Raw genomic sequence first — 12,297 nt, forward strand, 5'->3', positions numbered from 1 at the left:
GGCAAATTGCACCCACGTGAGCATTATAGAACTTTAAAGTTCTCCATACGTGGAAGAACATCTCACTGAAAGTTTTACAGAGCACAGTCTTGTCCGTACTTTTATTTTCTTTCTGTCTTTGACAAAGAAGCATTTTCATTAGGTAAACCAACATTAGGTTATCTCTGTTTCTGTCACTTTATTTAGCTATTAGTTTCATGATGTCCTGGCACACAGAGTCCAAAGTGTGTCTGCAGATTGAGCTGAAGACTTGGAAGTCTGATTTTTTCCTGAATTCTACCTCCCTCTGCTTTTGCTTTGTTTTCATGTCTGGCTCGTATGTGTTCCAGGGTTGAAACGCTGTCTCCTGAATGCTTCCAAGAGTCTGGAGGCACCTGGAAGACTGCGGGTCTCCTTTTGAGATGATGTATTCTAGGGAGTAATCAGAGTTGAGGAATCATCCTGCTTCAGTGGCTGGCACCTTTACTTTGTTGTTTTCAGTTATTTGTTATGGAGCTGGCCAATAGTACACTGCTAAAATTAACAGTATTGAGTGCAATAGATGTGTTAAATGGTCTGTATTGGTTAGGGTTATATTGTGCTTACCCCTTCCTAAATAACAAATAAATTCTTTCAGGAACTGTCACAAATTTAAACTATATTTTCCTCATCTGTCACAGAATAGGAATGAACCATGCACTTCAAATGCAGCCACTCTGACTTGCAATATATCACTGAGCAGCCATTTTGTTTGCCAAAGCAAGGATTGAAGTCTTGTCAACTGCTACTCACAATAAAAAAAAAAAAAACCCAAATATATTCTGAGTTGGATTTGACGCGAGAAAAAAATTTAATTGCACCATTTAGGTCAAAAGAAGGCAGCATGATCCATTCAGAGTCCGACACAAATTTTGGGGAACATATTGCTTATAATTAGCCCTCCCATTTACTTCTTATATGATCTAGGAATACCAATTTACTTTCTCTTTTTTCTCATTATCCATCATACAAAATAACAACTCTCTCCTTTTCTTGTCATTTCGTTGGAAATCATTGGATGAAAAAGTCCAATAAAAGTACTGCATGTCCTTGTTGAAGAGATTTTTCCTCCTCACCATTTGCATTTCAGTGTCCTATCTATGTCCCTGGAACAACGTACCTTTTCAGCTCCCCTGAAAATTGGACCAGTAATTTGATCTTCAATTTGCATAGCTGTAATATGGGGATAATGCTACTATAAGCTCTTTGTGAAGTGCTTTGTATGGGAAAGGAATATGGTGGCCCATGACACTTCATATGGTGAGAAGGGTTATGTGGTGCTAAGTGAGCGTTCCACGTGTTAAAAGTTGACTTTACTGGTCATGAGTTGGAAACCCGACCTAAAGAAAAGCTACGTGATGAAACATAAATAGCTTTTCTGCGCAGATTGTTTTATGGAATTGCTGGCAGAGAAATGCTGTAAACAGCAAGAACTTACTGTGGACTCCTCCCCATGTCCTTTGGATTTGGAGACATCTCTCTTTCTCCTATGGATTGTTTGTTTGTTCAGTAGACTGAACCATACACTTGGACACATTTCCACAGGAAGCATTATCTCTTCTGTCTGTAAGGCCACACTAGCTACTCCCAATTACCATCATCTCAAAGTTGTGTCCTACCCTAAGCAGCTGCTTTAGAGCCAGCTGGCAAAATCTGACCACCCTTCAATTTGTGCTTACTAGTAGCAGTCTGGCACATCGAAATTTCTAAGATCATCCTTCTTTTTAATGAGGCAACCCTGCATGTCTTTAGTGCTGCTTGTGGGTAAGCTTTATGTCCCAGCTTTACGTCTCAGAGCTCTTTGAATGGTCATTGCACTGAATTTTTCTCTGGTAGCACGATGACTTGATATGTTGCCCCCGTGTTAAGACAGATGTGGTGTTACCATCTGGTAAAGGGAGAACCCTGCTCTGACAGGCAGAAGTGCTGGTCTTAACTGTTGGTGGTTGGCACTGTCCATACTAATAATAGCTCTCATTTGTCTAGCACCTTTACTGGAAGAGAGCCCGAAGAAATTTATGAGCTGTACTCAAGCAATGTATCCACCCTTGGGTTGAAATGAGACAGATGTGTGATGGTGCGCTATGTGGGTTTCAGACAAAATGAATGTTGGATAATTATTAAAAGCTACTGGGTGAATGGCAGGCTTATTGTGACATGAAGGAGTAGACTCTGATGGCCATGGGATTCTCTTTAGTCCATATGGGCACAGTCAGTTATCCATCATGTTGTGTGAGGGCGGATTTACTTTGTCTTTCTTGGCAGATGTACATTGTCTCATTGAAAGGGAGGTCAAAAGTGGTGTGCGTTTAATTTGAAAATTGCCCCCTATTAGTGTATCCACCTGGAGGTAAAATCAGCACCTACAAAGCGTTTCACCATTGTTCAGTCTGAATGCTGGTGATGTCTCCCTTTGAAAAGGGTGTTTGAGCCAAAGAGAAAATGCAAGAACAGACTCAAGAAATTTGGTTTTATAGTGATTTGGCATTTTCAATTATTTCTTTTCTGAGTGCTTCACTAATATTTGTTCAGCAGATCCTAGCTCCTGGGAGGAGCCTAGAGCCGCCTTTGGGCAAAAGCTCATGTAATCAGAGTATTTAACAGGGATGCGACTGCTGGGCACACCCTCAGTTATAAGGCTGATAAGTTTTAGAAATTTATCTGCTGGAGCTTTTTGTACACAGATCTTTCGGATTGTGGGCATGTGGAAACTTGTTGAGTGTGTTAAGCATCTGTGGTACAGGTATCAAGGTGTATTTAATGAGAGCTGTCTGTCAATGCTGAAACAGAATTAGTGCTAGGTGAATATGTGAACTGAAGCTGATATACTTCAAAACCCTCTCAGCAATTGTATAGCTGTAGGTTAAAATAATATTAATCAAACTCAGCAGAAACTGCATCTCCTAAGCAGAGTTTCTACATATAAATAATCATCTACGTCTTACTCACACCTTATCATTCATGCCACCCTGATTTGAAAGTCTCTATTCAGAGGAGGAGGGATAACAGGAGGATATTAGAATACTGTGCGTTACGTATATTCAGTATTTCATCACTGTGGGATGGTTGGATTTTTTTATTGTTAGGATACTGGAGTCATGGGATGTGGACTGGGGGCTCCTGTTGCTGTAGAGGGCTGCTACACCTGTGCTCTTTTCAAGGTCTGCAGCTGAAGGATAGAAGAGAGACTTGTTTTTTCAAGTGTACGAGACGTGTGGAACCTTCTCTATTGATGTTTTTCATTTCCTATTTTCTCTGTAGGCAGAACTCTCCATTCTCTGATTGCTCTGCATGTCAAACAGGGTCTCTTTTGGTGCTTCGCAGTGTGACTTTGTAGCACTTTCACAGCCTTAGGGAGGACGGTTTTCTTTCTGAAGTCCCTATATTTTTCTGCAGCCCTTGATGGTAGCATCTGAACTCCTTTCATTCCTTATCTCATAGAGCAGAGGAGGATGGGACAACTGCACCCGTACCACTGGTGCTGTAGGCAGGGGATTTAGGAAAGAGAAACTTCTGACAAACGCTCACTGGTGAGGAAGAGAAACATATGCTTCCACCCATGCAAGACAGTACAGAATGAATACCCTGAGGCAACTGCAGTTCTCATCTGTTTCGGGTGGATGGAAATACGCTGTTTGGAATCAGATTTGCTCAGGTGTTAGTGACCTCCTGCCTGTATAGACTCCACCAAGATTGTAATCGCTGTACTGCTGAAAAATCACTAAATTTCTTTCACCTAAGCAATAAAAGGCAGCGTGAGATAGAGGACAAGGCGCTTTGGAAAAAAACCCTCAACAACAAAAAAAAAACCCAAACAACAAAACAGTTCTGTCCTAAGGTGTTTAATGAATTCTGTTGGGGAAGAAGTAGGAGGGGGTGTTTGCTGCATGTCTCAGGGGTCAGTAAAGTGAGAGTGAGTGTCTGCCTTGGTGAATAGCAAGTCACTCCTGGCTGGTCAGGAGAGAAAATGTGTTGCCACAGTTGAGTTACTCAATATCTATGCTCTCAACTTTCTGTTCAGCTGAATCGTTACTTCTGTGCATTTGCTTCACTGCTAGTGATGGTGATGTACCTGAAATTCTTTAAATGCCTTGGCATAAGCTGCTGAAGATCTGGTCTTTCTCAAGCCTTTTCTTCTCCAAGTGAGGATGAAAATGAAATACTAGACTTGGGCTCATTGCTCAGGGCTCTCAGCATCAAAATGGAAAGCATCCTGGAACCAAAAGTTCAGATTCCAGCAAGACTAATTTCTTCTCTTAATTCTCTTGCCATAATCGTGAAAGTTTGTCTTTTGGAGAATATATCCCTGATCAGTAAAACTGATCAGTATAAAACTCCTATGTGTGAGAAGACCTAAATACTTTGACTTGCTGTTTCAAGCAGTTTATTTTCATCTTCATTTTTAGAAGAGACTTTAAAAATATTTGAGCAAAGTGCTGTCACAGCATTTGGTGGTGGTGGTGTAGAAGTTGTAGTACAGTAGTAGACAAAGGGTTTTCTAAGAGCACATCTCCTGAGATGCTGAGTGGAAAGAAAGCCCTCAGTACTTCCAGAATGGATGACTGTGGACATGCTTTTCTCTGTGTGGCTATCCATACACAGAGAGAAGAATAGTAGAGTGGCTGATTCAGAGAGAATTGATTTGAGGCTCCAAAAGGACATTCAGAGTTAGCTCTAGTACCAGAGCTGTTTTGCAAATGTTCCTTGTGTGTGGCCCCAGGTTAGGGTTGTCTGTAGGCTTTTCATTTTTAGTTCTGTATACGGTACACCCAGTGCCAACGCGAGCGGTAAGATGAATGGCTATTTATTTCAGTTTACCAGAGCTAATCCATCATGGTGCATGTAGCAATTGCATTTCTGCACTCCAAAAAGCTTTTTCTTCTAGAGATGAAATAAAAAAAAAAAAAATTAGATGTAAGGAGCTCTCTTCCTCAGTCTTTCTTTTCTTTTTTCTTGCCTGCCGTGTAATGAATATGTTTGTTTATTTTGGTAAATGTCCATAATTTGAAAAGAGCTTTATTTAGCCCTTAGCCCACTGCAGACATGAAGTGACTGATAGCAGTGTTGTACTGGTATGCCAGGAAATAAAATCAAGATTTCTTTTTGATCCCTTGATTAATTGCAAACAAATGTTTTCATTCCTGTGGATCAGCAAGGACATCGCTTCAGGATGGAAAGGTGTGACCTTTGCTAGTTCCTATTAGTACCTTTCTGTTGGAATTGATTTATTTTTTTTTCTTTTTTTTGATGTTTCAGCAAAATAGATGAAATTATGATTAATACTTCATCATCTAAGGTTCTTTCTGTAATGATTAATAATTCAATGTGTCTACCCACCCCTTATTCCCTCTAGTTTCTTTATGAAATTCTGCTTATATTTCCAGAAATGTTTGTTTGATTTTTGTTTATATTGAACATAAAAGCTTTATCTAAGATATTTAGTCGATCATCTTTGGCTAATTTGCTGCTTTTAATTCCAGAGATAGCACAGTGACCCACCTTTCTACTGTGTATGGTACTGTACAAGATCAGACCATTTTGTCTGATAATTCCAGAGATTCCAGAGATAGCACAGTGACCCACCTTTCTACTGTGTATGGTACTGTACAAGATCAGACCATTTTGTACTCTTTCCTGTATCACTGGTTAGTTAGGTGGGTTTGATTTTTTTAAAATAAGGTCCCAAGCCTAACACTTTAGTTCCACCTGATATTCCAAGAAAAAACTCCTGAGGGCTATTTTTTCAAAATTAAAGGGCAGTATGGGGAGAAAACAAGAAGAATGCCATCATTTTTCTTTAATACTTCATGGTACCTCTTTTTATAAATTATTATGTAGGCGGGAGTTAGGTTAAGACATTGGAGCCCAAGCCCTTTTTGTTTAGAAGAGCTGGGAGAGGGGACACCACTAAATTTAAAGAGCACGAGTACGTTTTTAGTGGATACTGAAGTCTCAGATTTTACTGTAGATCTGAAGGACAACTACTAATGCATGGTCTTCTTCCCAAAGAAAAATAGCATCCGTTTTCTGTCAGTAATCCTGGATTTTCCTAGGAGGTGCTCTCACCCAAACATTCCATAGAGAAAGACACCTTACATTCAAAATGCTACATCCCAGCAGGAAATGTAAGCATCACAATCTGAAGTAAAATTACCGTAGGCCAAGAATGGTGGTGGAGGAGTAGAAGCAAAGTCATTTCAGCTTGCCTGAGATACGAGAAGGGAGAAAAATGGAAAAAATGTCACCACACACCAGAAATTACACGCTTTCCTGCTTTCCAGAGAATCTGCCCGTAACTTAAGATTGTTTGGGTTGTTTGCAGCTTTGCTGCCTTCCTTCCTTTCCAGTTAATTATTCATGCACTTGGTACCAGCAGATGGGTTTTGTTTTCCTCTAGGTGTAATTAGAGCAATCAAACGGTTTGTAATATTGTAATAAAAATGCACTTTTATTCTTCCTTCCCTCTTTCTCTCCCTCCCTTTTTTTTGGTATCTATCTGCTGACCACTGTCTGTTCACCAGTCCTTCTGTCCTTCTAATTTTTTTTCCTATTTGTTTAAACTACCGGTCTCTCTTTTACTTTTTTTTTTTTTTTTAAATTGTGTGTGCAGTTGCCAGTTTAAGAACTCAGCTAAAGACAAGCTTCTAGACTGCAGGTTCTCCGAATTTTTGCAGGGAAAATTGGCCTCGCCATAATAGCTATTGACGGTGCTAATTCTGAAATGAGCAAAATTAAATTGCACCCTTGAGGGCAATCAATTGTATACAATGTATTTGAACAGAAGGATAGCTCAGGGAGAGGTGACAACACAGGTGAATTTTTAATGTGGCTTATCTTTGCATGTTGTGGTAGATGGTGAGAAGATTTCCTTCATGTTCAGCCAGCCAAAGATTGTGTTAGGGTTTGGGGGTATTTATGAGGAGTGGCTGAGGAACTGGAATTGTTTAGTCTGGAGAAAAGGAGGTTCAGGGGAGACCTTTTCAGTCCCTACAACTACCTGAAAGGAGGCTGTAGTAAGGTGGGGGGTGTTGTCTTCTCCCAAGTAACAAGTGATAAGACAAGAGGAAATGGCCTCAAGTTGCACCAGGGGAGGTTTAGGATGGATATTAGAAAAAGTTTTTACACTGAAAGGATTATCAAGCATTGGAAGAGGCTGCCCAGGGAAGTGGTTGAATCACCATATTTGGAGGTATTTAAAAGATGGGTAATGTGGTGCTTAGGGACATGCTTTAGTAGTGATTGTTAGGTTAATGGTTGGTCTCTGATCTTAAAGGTTCCTTCCAACCTAGATGAGTCTATGATTCTGTTTTGTTACTGTTTTGTTGTTTGTTTGTGTTTTCCCCCAGTGTGAATTCTGGATCAGGAAAGGAATTGAATTCTCCTTTGATCAATTGCAACAAACAGACCTACTAGATCACCTTTTTGTTTGTTTGTTTATTTGTTTTAAATCAGTGTGTCCTAGTGTTTAGACCTATACATAGATGTTTCCAGAAAATGGGTATACGTATACCTACATGTATGTGTGTACAAATGCATTTCTCGGTCAGCTGAAACTTCCTTAGTGCAATTGTTTTCTTGCATGTATCAGAGCCATTCAGAGATTTTGCACAATTTTAGTACCTCACAGTACCTGTTTTGGGGGCTGTTTGAGATGACCTGTCCAGTGGAGTGTAGCAAGTGAATCATCAAGGAACAAGTTTTTCAGTAACCAGCAGTGACAAAAAGTAGTCCATAATTACTTAAGATAATTTTGGCTTAAACACTGTCTGCATCTTCTTAAGCCGGCTGCTGATGGGCTTCTCTTTTTGGCTTTGTTGATTCTATTATTCGTTGCGTGATACTGTTGATGAATTTGCAGAGAGATCGTACCCATCAATATGTGTAGGACTCGTAGCTGGTCAAGGCAAGAGTTGCTTAATGGTTGGGGAGCACACAAGCTGTAAGAGGTGGCCCTCTGTGGCTTTGTTCTCTGTGAAAGTACAGATTGTCTTGCCAAATGTCTGACTAACCCCTTGTAGTTGTTAGTGCGGGTAGTATGGTCTTTGAGAGAATATGGATCGTGAGAGGGCAGTAATTTGGTAATGGCTCTTCAAACGGAAAAGCCTTGTTGACAAGGGGAAAGAAGAGTTGGCGTCTTGACAGGAGGATTTTGGGGTCCCAACATTCCACCTTGCTTCCTCCTTTCCCCAGCACCAGTCTCAGTGCTGAGTGGCAGTAGCAGCTCTCAGCACTCTGGTGGTAGCCTGTGCAACTCCAGGAGTAGGGAAAAGTCTGTGTTACAGACAGTGTGAGCACCAGCTCCCTGAACTGGGTTCATAGATGGAGAAAAACAAGGAGGTGCTAAGTGTGGGAGTTCTGACTTGGGCTGGTAGAGCTATTGAAAGGACCAACAGTGAGGTGCCAGCTTCAAGGGATTTTTTCCTCAGTAACAGTGTGAGCTTCGATGTGTGAAATCCTCCTTCAATCAAAAGTGGCATTAAAAAAAAAATAAAATTAAAAAAGTATTTTGTTCTTGTTTTCATTGGTTTTCTTGATATCCGTCTGCTGCATGCTGTACTGAACACCAGAGATGCTGCTGCTCTTCTCCATCTATGCAGACACCAATATATCATCCTGGAGGGGAGAGGCATGATTACTCTGATTTTTCGCATATGAGAGATGACAGGTCTTGTCATGTCCAGAAAGCAGCAGCGGGCAAGGGTCTGCTGGTGAACATTAGCTCATTTCTTCTTCCTGACAGCCTACCAGTGCTGCCAGGAGCTAGCGAAGGTAAATGGATATGACAGTAATACCTCTTTCTAGCAGCATAGCTAGACCATGCAGTCAGAGATCCCCTCTGTGCTGTGTTGATCAGGGTCAGCTCTTTGGTGAGAGAGCTCTGGAGAATATTGAGTATGCTTTGTGGAGAGGTATCAGCTTTTTGGTAGCGGCTGTGATCCCACCTACATTTTGTATTATTCTTGAGGTGTCAGGTTGGAGCGTGAAGTGAAGCTGAGCCTCCTCAGAGCTCAGGGGAAAAGCTCCTGCTCTTTCAAAAGCAGCATGGGGCCAGGTTCTGTTGAACACTGTGCACCTGAAGGTAATGTGATGTTCTGGTTTGCTTTTCCTTAGAATGATGCTATATGTTGTTCTTGGTGGTTTATTAGGTCAGCGGCATTAGCATCAGTATCCTGGCTAAGCAGCAAGGTGGTCTTATGTTTGTTTCCATTCCCTTCCAGCTGCTTTGCAGAGTCTTTCCCTTCCAGTCCTAGCTATGATTTACCCTGCATTGTCACATTGCTTTCTGGGATGCCAAGTAATTCCTCTAACACAAATAGTGAGGAGACTAATTTTTTTATTTTTTTTTTTTTCAGTTTCTTGATCCTTTCCTTGGTCTCTGAACATGTAAATTGTAGCTTTGTAATGTAGCCAGACTTTCCTGGAACTCTGTAGCTGTCTGTCTTCCCGTTTGATTCAGAACTGCTCTGCCATCCAGAGCCTTCTCTAGAGAAAACAGCTTTGTTAGAAACAATAGCAACATCAAAACAAAGTGCAGGAAAGCTACTTAACCTGCATGTGTCCTGTAACCTCCTTTGTGCTTGTGTACAGTTCTGGCAGCTCTTATGGAGGTGTACCAGGCATTTATTAGGGAGCCCTGGACGCCAAGGGATGGGGATCCCATGCAATATTCTTGTGGTGAATATTTATATTATACCATTTTTGATGCGAGAAATTTATTGTGCTTGTCTCGGTAGAGGTATTCTTGAACTGACATAAAGATATCAGTCAGTGGGCACAATCTCAGCGAGATGGTTTGGCTGATGTACAAACTTGCTGTTTGAATTTGCCCTGCTCCTAAAAGCCATGTTTAGCTGTTTAGCAGCTGTCTCAGCACGTTTCTCAGGATTTGTCTTCTACTGAACCAGGAACTGAAAGTCTGGGCCCACATGATGGTGTTGACTGTCAAGGCTGTACTGAGCCAGAGCGAGCACTTCATATCCGTCATTCAGCATAGGGAACTTAAATGTGAAATTTCTGATTTCACTCCTTTTAGTAAGACCTCCTTTGGTCTGTACCTGGCTTTTGATGAACAAACATCTTACCCAGGCAACCTAGTAGGAAAGGGGTCTGATTTGTTCTGATTTAGGGAATTCCTTGTTGTGGTTTGTGAAATGGCTGACTGCCTGTGTTGGGAAAGGTGACTGCTCCATGTACTCTTTCAGAACTTTCCTGTTCTTTAGAGCTATCAGCACACTGGTGTGCTAAAATCCCCTAACTTTTTATATTGGGTTTTTTCACTTTGGTTTCCTGATCAATCTTGCCTTGAGTCTGGACTGAACAGAGCTGCTCGCCTGTGAGTCATAGGGCCTTCATAGCTCAAGGACCTTTTTTTTTGGTTTTCTTTTGGAACAGGATAAACTGAACTATTCTTGCAGGTAATGAAGTCCTAGATAACCCAGATAGTACAGTAAAGAGAGAGAGAATAGGAGGAGAAACTCCCATTAAATGGTGTTTACTGTTGTCATTCTCCCCTCTTTAAAGTTGAGTATTGTATTATATTTTGCTGGGGGAGGTGGACTGATTTTTCATATTTGGTAAGCCACTATCTGACCAAACTACAGCCCAAGTGATGAATGTTTAATTAGATCCGTACTGTATGAAATACATTGCTGCTTGGCTGGGTAGCCCATAAATTGGTAAGTTGGTTGTCAGCTTCCATAGTACCCTGGACAGTAACAAAACCCATGAATTTAAACACTCTGTGGATTCCTTTATAAAACATTAATCTTTGGATTGGATTGTAAAGGATTTAGGTCTTTTATCCTTTTTCTTTTCCTTCAGTAAAAAAAAAAAAGGAAGGCTGGATGAAATAAAAAATTTAGAAGGACTTTTAATATTGCAGTGACAACAAACTGCATCTCTCAAAGTCAGCAGCCTTCATCCTTACCACTGACGTGGTAAAGAAGCATCTTCAGTAATGCGATATTGCCGAGAATTTAAACAAGCACTAACATTTCCTGAAATTTTTTAAAAAGTTATATGTATAGAAGCTGAACTGCTTTAATATCATACTGCATTTCCCTTCCTTGGATTTTTCTCACTGCTAGTAGTCAAACGACCATTAGGAATATAGAGTATGGTAATGTTTTTGCTCTGTCCTTAGGATTTCCCTGCAGGCAAGGTGTAGCAGATAGTCTAGTGCCCGTTTGGGTTCATTTGAGTGGGAAACTGATACTGCAGCTTTGACTTGGGTCAAATCTCCAAGGATTGCTGGCATCTTCCAACTTTGAGGTGAGGTGAGAATAGCAGAGGCTTAGGTTGTCCAAAACTGAGGCAAGAAGATCAGAGGATGAGGGATGAGTAGCATCCAGTAGGTCCTGCTCAGTAATTTCATGTCAAAACCTCAGGGCAGTCTTTTCGCTCTCCAGGTGCTGTGCTATTTCTGGGTCTGTCTTAGTAATGTCCACTGAACAAGCCCTGACTGTATTTCATGCTATATTACTGTTTACTGTAGCTAATCTTAATTTCTATTATTATATAATATAGCAACGAGGCAACCCAGTCACTGCAGATCAAAGGGATTAGTGCAGCTGTCATGTGGATAAGCTCACATTGTGCCTTACAACACCACCCCAGGCTTGCTTAAATCGTGCAGACTCAATGCTGTCTCTCTCTCATCACTGTAGATACAGCCGAGGATATGTAAATGCATGTGGGTATGTATGGATCCTGTAGGTATTTACACATGCTTAGGCAATGCTGCCTTGCAGCATGGTTTATTATCTGGGTTTGACAGCACCCTTTGAATGCAGGCATCACTTTCCCATTCGTATGTTCCCTGAGGCTGTCAGCAGTCATTGGGATGACTGGCGGGGTGTCAGCTAAGCTCTCCTCTCCTGGAGGAATATTACAGTAGCAAAGCTGACGAGGGCTGTGGCATCTTTGAGGGGGGACACTGCATGAGGTCTGCGTGGTATGCATCAGCCCCTATTTGATGAGTTTTTCACAGCAGGGACTTTTTTGTTTCTGTTCTTGTCAGTATCTGTCAAGGTACCCAACTTAGCTTTCTTTTCTCTTTTAAATTCCCCCCCCTTTTTTTTTTTCTTTCTTCCTCTTCTTAACTCAGAGTCCCCAGTTGCAACCCATTGGGTTATCATCTTTGCCAATGTCTGGAGTGACCGAGAGCTGGAGCAATGCAGTGACTGTCTTTGCTTCCCATTGGCTCTGACCTGGGACACAGCACCAAGCCAAGTGTGCCAGGGACTGCTGGTCTAGTTCTTTATCAAGCATGAAACCAGG

At 41.3% G+C, this 12,297-nt stretch overlaps 1 protein-coding gene across 25 annotated transcripts in view; it reads left to right on the forward strand.

Moving 5' to 3' along the window:
* Nucleotides 1-12,297, forward strand: part of NRXN3 (neurexin 3) — a 942,294-nt gene that overhangs the window by 436,441 nt on the left and 493,556 nt on the right. The gene's annotated exons all lie outside the window — the stretch shown is intronic.

This window comes from Numenius arquata, chromosome 6, assembly GCF_964106895.1.
Source record: "Numenius arquata chromosome 6, bNumArq3.hap1.1, whole genome shotgun sequence".
NCBI classification, from domain to species: domain Eukaryota; kingdom Metazoa; phylum Chordata; class Aves; order Charadriiformes; family Scolopacidae; genus Numenius; species Numenius arquata.